Source organism: Panthera pardus, unplaced genomic scaffold (assembly GCF_024362965.1).
Source record: "Panthera pardus isolate Hobbes unplaced genomic scaffold, ASM2436296v1 HiC_scaffold_13, whole genome shotgun sequence".
NCBI lineage: Eukaryota > Metazoa > Chordata > Mammalia > Carnivora > Felidae > Panthera > Panthera pardus.
This window is the reverse complement of record NW_026526688.1, coordinates 110,604,823-110,614,510: the sequence shown is the minus strand read 5'-3', so window position 1 is coordinate 110,614,510 and position 9,688 is coordinate 110,604,823. Positions and strand designations below refer to the sequence as shown.

Here is a 9,688-nt window from a genome sequence, read left to right as displayed (position 1 = left end):
TCTAAAAGTTCAGACTCTTTCTGAGGCAGGGATAGATAGGTCTGAGAAAGGAAGGCTGCATTTGGAATAATCATGTGCAAAAAAGACACACAAGCATCATCTTGTAAATTACTGCTTATGTTACAGATCAGAAACAGAAGCCCTGAGTTGTTCAATTACTTATCCAAAGTCACAGGACAAATGGAGTTATCCCAGATGCTAGATTTAGGTGCTAAAGCCAACACCTAGGAGAAACACCACTAGTAGTCAAATTTATCCTAGGGAAAAAGAATCCCCCAGGAATATGCCTCAGTAGAAAAATTAATTCTCGAGGCACCTGGGTGGCTCAGTCGGTTAAGCGTCCAACTTCGGCTGAGGTCATGATCTCACGGTTCATGAGTTTGAGCCCCATGTCAGTCTCTATGCAGACAGCTCAGAGCCTGGAGCCTGCTTCAGATTATGTGTCTCCCTCTCTCTCTCTCTGCTCCTCCCCCACTCATTCTCTGTCTCTCTCTGTCTCTCAAAAATAAATACATGTTAAAAAAGAAAAATTAATTAAGTTCAACAGAGCCAATTTTCCCATTATTAGAAGCAGTCCCTGTTCCTTCCAATGGACACAGATGTATGTGAAGATCATGTCATGAGACAAGTGAATCTTGCTTTTGCTCAAGCCCATGGTGCTGGCAGGATGGGCAAGTGTCGTGGTCTTCATACTGCCAGGAAGCTCTGTAGCCACTGATGAGATCAGAAGTGGTACAATAAACAGTCCAAGAAAGCCAATTTGGGCAGAGTCCTGAAGGCCAACCATTTTGGAGGCTCTTCCCATGCAAAAGGAATTGTGCTGGAAAAAGTAGGGGTTGAAGCCAAACGGCCAAATTCTGCCATCAGGAAGTGTGTCAGAGTCCAGCTGATCAAGAATGGCAAGAAAATCACCGCCTTTGTACCCAATGATGGTTGTTTGAATTTTATTGAGGAAAACGGTGAGGTTCTGGTTTCTGGATTTGGTTGCAAAGGTCATGCTGTTGGTGACTTTCCTGGAGTTTGCCTTAAGGTCGTCAAAGTAGCCAACGTCTCTCTCTTTTGGCCTTATACAAAGGCAAGAAGGAAAGACCAAGATCTTAAGTTTTGATGATGAAAACATGACAATAAATTTTCATATACAACAACAACAAAAAAACAAGTGAATCTTTTAAAAAAATTTTTTTTAACATTTATTCATTTCTGAGAGACAGAGAGAGTGTGAGTGGGGGAGGGGCAGAGAGGGAGACACAGAATCCAAAGCAGGTTCCAGGCTCTGAGCTGTCAGCACAGAGCCCGACGTGGGGCTGGAACCCACAAACCATGAGATCATGACCTGAGCCAAAGTTGGATGCTTAACTGACTAAGCCACCCATGTGCCCTAAACCTTTTGGTTTTTTTTAAGATTTTATTTTTAAGTAATGTCTACACCGAAAGTGAGGCTCAAACTCACAACCAGAGATCAAGAAGTCACATGCTCTACCCACTGAGCGAGCCAGGCACCCCAAATGAACCTTTAAGTGCTAAATCACACACAAGTGTGGCTCAATGTTCACACTCAGAAAAGAATTTGGAAAATGAAGCCTGGGAAGAGTATATTCCTGTTTCCCAATTAAGACTTTCCCATATAAATTAAATTATCACACTCTCCTTTCTCTCCTCTTCTCCCTCTTCTTTACTTTTCTCCTTTTTCTCCCTCTCTCCTTTCTGAGCTTGTAGGATTTTTTATTTCAGGGAAATGCATGGATTTTCTTGACTCCACCAAGGTTGATGGGACCGTAGGACTCTATAAGAGATACTGGAATAGTGGAAACATCGAAGAAAATACATGAATGACAATCATCTGTTATCTAGGAATCTGCCTAGTGACTTTCTTTGGTTTATATCACATAGGAAGTATTTACCATTTTTTTCTCACCATCCCAATGACTTACTCTCCCAAACCTCAGACCTCATTTCTCAGTACTTGAAACAGTTTGGGCCAAAAAACTATTTAAACACGTTGAACCAAACCTATGGGTTCTGCTCTTCAATACTTTGCTCTGCCTAGCTCTCAGAGTCCTTAACAGGTTTGAAAACGTTTCATTTGGAAATCATCACTCCGCAGGGTATCGAGCCTTGGCAAAATTCCCTCACCAATTCATTATCCATCAGCTCTGCCCTTGATTTTAAACTCACTACCTGTGGGGGTCTCTGGCTGACTCAGTCCGAGGAGCCTGCCACTCTTGATCTTCGAGTTGTAGGTTCAAGTCCCACGTTGGGTGTAGAGATTACTTAAAAATAAAATCTTATGGGACGCCTGCATGGCTCAGTCGGTTGTGCCTGCGTGGCTCAGTCGGTTAAGCATCCAACTCTTGATTTTGGCTCAGGTCACAATTTCACGGTTTATGAGACTGAGCCCTCACCCACTCACTCGCCTTCTTGCACATGTTGTTGTTCTTTTTTTTCCCTCTCTCTCTCTCTCCCTTTCAAAAATAAATAAGCATTTTTAATTAAAAAAATAAAATCTTAAAAAATTTAAAAAAACTGAATTCACTAAGGTATCCTGGAGTTATATGGACCCCAGAGTGAACAATTACTGCTCAATTATAGATGGCTTCTCATATATGTAGGATTTTTAAATTAAAAACAAAAATAGAATTCAGGATTAGAACTGGACAGTGTAGCATCACACTTTCACTTTTATTTAATGTATTTGGCATATCTAAAATATTAAGATTTTTAAGAGCTATTTTCAGCCCTGTTACTGCTCCAGTCAAAGGCAGTGAAATGTGAGTAGAGATGCAATTGCATTAAATGAAGCTAACAGGGTTTGCAAAGCATATACAAGCGAGGGCTTCGCTGGGTTGACTAAGGTTAAGCAATGCAGCTTTAGAGCTCAATGTAGGTGGAAGGGGATCAGAAAAGTACTTCAGAAATACAGTGTTAAGACTGACTCAGGAAAACTTGAACTACTTTTGCATGACAGGATTCGGAGTATCAGTCAAAGGCTATTCTTCCTAGCACAAACTTACAATGGAACTATTTTACCCGGTGATGCTGGAGGTAATAGGACAGAGAGTTGTGAAAGCACCTGAAGTATACAAACAAAGGAAGAGAGGCATAATAGTGCAAATTATTTTACATCTTACAATAATTCTTGTTTTAAATGGCTTACACTGCCAGCTATGAAAACTTGTGGATTTTACTTCTATATCAATACTCATTTGGGATGTCAACCTTTTTTTTTTTTTTTTAATAGTTTTATCACATCACTGCCTCATTTGTGAATCTATCAAGATTTCCTGTTTACTGGTTACTATATCTCTTAGCTTAGCATTCTGGGCTCATTGTCAACTCCTCAACCTCATCTTTTGTTATTTCCTAACATGACCTTCTTCTTGAGCCAAGTTAATTGGCAGATAGCACCCAGCACATGACTTGCTAGTTCCTCTCTGTGGGCCCTTGGAAAAGCCATTCTTTAAATGTGGAATGGCTTTGCCACTCTCTGCCAATCTATATCCATCACTTCCTCTCAGTGCTGATCCAAAACTTAATTTTCTCCAAGGAGTCTTGGAGACTGATCACTTCTTTACTGCATATTCCCCAATCATCTAAACTCTGAGGTGCTTCTTACTGTGGTCCTTGTTAATTTCCTTAAATTACTTCATGTGACTGCTGTCTCTACAGAACTGGGACTGATTCTTTCTTTGTTATTTGAATTGAACTTAGCACCTGGTAGCACTAACTGATTCCAATGCTATTGCCACTACTTGTCATAAATATCAGAGTTAATTGTTCAATATTTATAAGCCAGGGAAAAGGAAATACAAAGAAAGATTGTAAAGCATAAAAGTAACAAGCACATGGGATAAACATACATGAAAGTGTGCACATAAACCAAGTGGAAAAAAAAAGCAATAGACTCTAATGCTTTATAGATAAAGGTAAACATAAATATATTTTAAAAATAAATAAATAAAGTCACCTGGCTGGTTCAGTCAATAGAGCATGAAACTCGGGGCCCCTGGGTGGCTCTGTTGGTTAAGTGTCCGACTGGGTCTCAGGTCATGATCTTAACAGTTTGTCAGTTCCAACCCTGCGTCGGGCTCTGTGCTGACAGCTCGGGGCCTGCTTTGGATTTGGTGTCTCCCTTTTCTCTCTGCTGTCCCCTGCTCATGCTCTGTCTCTGTCTCTGTCTCTCTCAAAAACTAAATAATAAACATTAAAAAAATTTAAAAGATAGAGTATGTAACTCTTGATCTCAGGGTCTTGAGTTCAACCACCCACGTTGGGCGTACAGCCTACTTAAATATAAATCAATAAATGAACAAATAAACAAAGTAAAATAAAATAAAAATTGTATCACAAAACAGTATATATACTGATTTCGACCCTGTAAAATATTAGGTACATTTATTTCATACATGGTAATTGGTGTTAGAGATTAACTTTTGTTCTATAAATTTGAGTCTAACAAAAAACAAAAAGTAAGAGATAGTGATGGAAGTTAAATAGTTCTGCTTCTTCAGTTTAAGGGAATACACCCCCATCCCTCCTTTCCTGTTGTCCACAAGTCCACAAGAACTGACGAAGAACATATCCTGTGCAGGGCATTGGCAGTTGTGATCTACCTAAAGGTGACTGATGCTCACTAATGTTGGAGAATCTCTGCACTAGGGCACGAGATCCTGTGGTTCGGTGGTTCTCAAACTTTAGGATTGCATCAGCATCACCTGGAGGGCTTGTTAAACTCTCTACCTCCAGAGTTTCCGATCCAGTAGGTCTGGGATAGGTCTGAGAATTTGCATCTCCAACGAGTCCCCTGATGATGCTGATGCTGCTGGTTCAGATGGCTCTCTGAGGACCACTGTCTTCATGATTATCTGACACTAATCAGATTACCTTGTACAGCTAATTTTTGCATATCATACGGCTTCTTCTACTTGCTTAAGCCCATATCATATTCCCTTGTAAACTAACCTATGGTCTGCGTCCATCCAACATAGCCCCTCTCTCTTTCTACTTAATTTTCCTTCCCCAAGGCTTCTATGAAAAAAACACCACCACCCTCTAACTTACCTATGGCAAGAAAGAGAAAGCTATGATTAAGTTTTAATCATATAAATCATATAATCATATAAATCAGAGCAAGTTTTTGATGACTCTGCTTTAGTCGACACCCAAAGCTGATGTTTAATCCCAGAGGCATGAGACACTGTGCAGCCCTGAAGAAGTGTTTGGTTTCACCACACTTCTGCCCCCAACCTGCATATCATTGAAAGGTAACCTCTTCTGATTATATACTTAACTTTGAAATGGTTTCAAAAGGTGGGAGGGGACTTAAGACCTTCCTTATGTTCTGCTCTCACAGGGTTATTGAAAATTGATTTCACAAAGACACCCAAACCGAAGCAGAGGCTGCAGCTACTGTTTGAGACTATGCATACCCTCAGAAGTGAGAATGCTGTCAGCACATGACAAATGTTCTTGCAGCAGCTGGGAAGGCATACCAAGCTTCCAATGTGATACGGTATATTTTTGCCCAGAGTCACGTAGTCCCTGCCTTTAAATATCCAGGTTGCACTTTGAAAGGATGAGCCAAATACCAATTATTTAAAATTTCTGATTATTATATGCAAAATAGAGAATTGTTAACCTTAGTTTCTTTAACTTTCCTATCTCAAAGTTGAAACCAGGAACAACGTAATGTGTTCCTTGTTGATAGGCTCTTATTTTGGCAGTCTTTATTTTTTACAGTACAATGTGGTTATATTTAGTTAGTCATTCCCTTCTAAGCCCTTGAAATTTTTTGCTTGTTTAGTTGGTTTTAGTACCCTTAGAGGAAGAGGAGAGATCTATTAACATATATGAGAAGTGACCACAAAAGGGTTTTAATACAGCAGTGGAGTTTCTGAGATTAAGGTTGGGTTTTCCTCTATTGACAGGATTAATGCAGTCTTGTTTCTGGCCCACTGAAGAGGGTTGGCCTTCTGCAAAGTGATCAAGTAGACAGGTTAATCTTCAGGGTCCGAGACTGTCCCATTCTTGGGATGTCTGGATGGCTCAGCTGGTTGAGCATCCAACTCTTGATTTTGGCATGAACTCTCATGGTTCACAAAATCAAGCCACACGTTGGTCTCCTTGTTGAGTGTGGAGACTGCTTGGGACTCCCTCTCTGTGTCTCTTTCTCTTTCTCTTCCTCTGGCCCTCTCCCCCACTACGTGCTCGCTCTCTAAAATTAAAAAACAAAACAAAACGAAAACCTGTTCCATTCTCTGTCCTTCACCTTCTTGGGTGGTGTCCATCTGATTTCATGCCTCCTTTCATGATTGTACTTTTATTAAAATATTTTCTTAGATTTTTCATTACAAATAGCAATGTATATGATTCATGTATTAATTCAGCAAATATTTATTATACAGCCTTTTGGGGCTAAGCATCAGCAACAAAATAATATATCTGGCTTGGCTGAGCTTACATTCCAGTGAAGGGAAATAGCTGTATATGTATATGTATATGTATATGTATATGTATATATATGTGTATGTGTATATGTATACACACACATATATAAAACATTTATATTTATTTATATATAAATGTACACACACATGCACACACTATGTTAGATTATGATACACACTATGTAGAAAAATAAAGCCAGGAAAGGAGATAGGGAGTTCAAATGGGTGGTGTGTATGCAGATACTGCAATTTTAAATAGGACACTCAGGGGTTGGTCTTACTGAGAAGATGACATTTAAGTCAGGACCTAAAAGATGTGAGACAGAGAGCAATCCACCTTTCAAGCCGAGGAAGAGCAAATGCAAGGGCCCTATGGTGGGAATGTGCCTCAGATATTGAGGTAACAACAAGAAGCCTGGCCTGGATGGTGTGGAATGAATACGGGAGAGAGAGGCAGGAGATGAGGCCAAGCGTGGAGGTGGACGTCAGATGATATAGAGCCTTGGGGATTGCTGCAAAAAAAAAAAAAATTATTTTGATTCTGAGGGAGATGAGAAGCCACTGGAAGGTTTGGAGCAGAATAATGTGGTCTAAAACATCTTAAAGTACTATCCTTTCCGGGACTACAACCCTGTAGAGGTAAAGTAATGACAATATGTAATATTATGTGTATTATAATGATGATAGAAATAGCCAACATATATTGAACGATTAATAAGCACAGGCACTATGATAAGCATTTTAAAGGAGATTCTAAAATAGAATTTTAGCGATAGATATTTTTAGGCAGGAAGTGTCTTCTTTATGAAAACACCTCATTTTCTCTCATTCTCTGTCTACAGACAAGATCAGTCATCCAGTGCCCTGAATTTTGCTGGTGATGTAGAAACTAAACTACTCTTTCAGTCAGAAGAGGTAAAATAGGAAATAAAGAGAAAAGTTTCAGATTACATTTTTCCAGAAACACTATTCTTACTGGAAACCCATCATTAAGGGAAACCCATCATTCCTAACTCATCAAAAAAAAAAAAAAAAAAGTGCTGACCAACTCTTAGCTCTTCATATCCATTCAATGCAAATTCATGGCTCTGTCCTTTTTAATCTTAATTTCTTTCTAGGATAGTGCAGGGCAATTATTTCTCTTTTCTTCCTAAATTCTTTAAATTCTCTGCTTGAATCAGATTTATATTGAGAATCTCTGAAGCTGATGGCTAATGCAAAGTCCTATGTAACTTTGTGTCGATTCAGTAGGGCAAGCTCTATGGCAACATGGTGGAAAATTCCTGGGTCTGTGTCCTTCCTACTGGCCACTCTTTCAAATTCTCAGTCTCTTTCTTTTCTTTGACATGCACCCAAGTAGATTCTTAACATGGTACATGTATAAGTAAATGGCAGTGTTGGGCACCCTTCTGCAGCACCAGAAGACCAAGGAGCTCTCTCTCAACTTTGCAAAACTTCTCAGATGCCTATGCTGGCAGAGAATTAAACTCATGTTTATGTGGTGTGCTCATCTATTTAATTCAATTGCAACAAATACACGAGACACCATTCTAGCTGTGATAAGGAATAAAGGTTTAAGAAACTATTTGCCTGGCCTTGTATTTGTCTTTTTGAATATGTTATTTCATATAAAACTTAAATTTTTAGTTAGGTATTATTACTACATTTCGTCTAAGGAAATTGAAGCTTGGAGAATTAAGATCCTTGATGAAGTTCTTATAACTTATAAGTGGCAAAGTCAGGAGTAAGATTTCAAATTCAGCTGACATTGAAGCTCATGTTTTGTCAACACAGGTGGTAACATTTTATAAAATAGAATGTAAATATCAAGCATACAGCCCATATATGTATCCATTATTCTATGGAACATTTTACATAATTAACCTATTTGAATTGTGTATTCCTGTGGCAAGAGATTTCTTCTTTGATCTTTTATTGAGATACCAATGTTGTCAAAACACAAGGAAGTCCCCTAAGGCAATGCCAATCACTAGAAACTACGAAATCACTCAGTACCAGCTGGAGTGTCATGGGCGTGTGCATTGTAGGGTTAGCACAGGAGACTGGGAGTTTAGGCTCCTCATGTCTTAATGTGTGTCTCCTCAAGGGCAGGAGGGAGGAGGGAAGTCAAGGGCAGGCACTTGGTGTTCGGCAGGAGGCCAGGTGCAAGATGAGAAGCAACAGCAGCTGAGGATCTGGGGCCTCTGAACCTGTTCTTTTTCTTTGACCTTGACTTATTTGTTTCTATTTTCTTTTACATCCAGTATCAACCTTCTCTCACTTGGTGTTTTCTGTTCCCTGAACTAAATAGGTAGGACTCCCTAAATCCCTTTGAAAAAAACATCACAAGAGTATGAAACTTCAGTCCAAGGATACAGCTTTTGTGTGTGTGTGTTTTCCAAGATGAAAAAGTAGTTTTTTCTTCACTGTTAATGGCAAATAACATAGATAAGTGCAGATGAAGTGCAAGGGGCACATACATACACATGCATATACCTAAAAAAAAAAAAAAAAAAAAGATGTAGAGGGGCGCTTGGGTGGCTCAGTCAGTTAAGCGTCTGACTTCAGCTCAGGTCACGATCTCGCGGTCCGTGAGTTCGAGCCCCACGTCCGGCTCTGGGCTGATGGCTCAGAGCCTGGAGCCTGCTTCCGATTCTGTGTCTCCCTCTCTCTCTGCCCCTCCCCCGTTCATGCTCTGTCTCTCTCTGTCTCAAAAATAAATAAACATTTAAAAAATTTAAAAAAAAAGATGTAGAAAGTTATATGCTAAGAGTTAGTACTGTTGTCTGGATTGCAGTGTTTGTAGTTCTTTTTCCTTGTCTGTTTTATAATGTTCTTTTTTTTTTAAGTGATTAGGTATTGCCTTTTTAATAAGGAAGATGAAGATTATAGTTACTATGCATGTATGATGACTTATCGACATATTAAAAGTGAAAACTAACAAATAAATTTGTTAGTGAAAAATAACAAATAAAACTAACAAAGACTATGTAAGGACAAATGTAGAACCAAGATAGAATTAAGAAAACTCAAAATAATGGGCGAATAGTTAAGAAAAATATAGCATGGAGGCTTCTGCAAACATACCTCCGCTTTTTGGGAGAGTCTGTTCAGTGGACATGGGATGCTGAAGAAAGACTAAAGGCTGCTTAACTTGATAGATTAACCTAATTAAACTCTGATGGATGGATTAACAATAGTCAAATATAAATCATATTGATATCCAAGTAAATCCATAGAACATT

General features: G+C 39.1%; 1 pseudogene; it reads left to right on the top strand.

Annotated features, from left to right (window-relative positions):
* The first annotated feature begins 644 nt into the window (after positions 1–644).
* LOC109248331 (40S ribosomal protein S23-like) lies at positions 645–1,116 on the top strand (annotated as a pseudogene).
* The last annotated feature ends 8,572 nt before the right edge of the window (positions 1,117–9,688 follow it).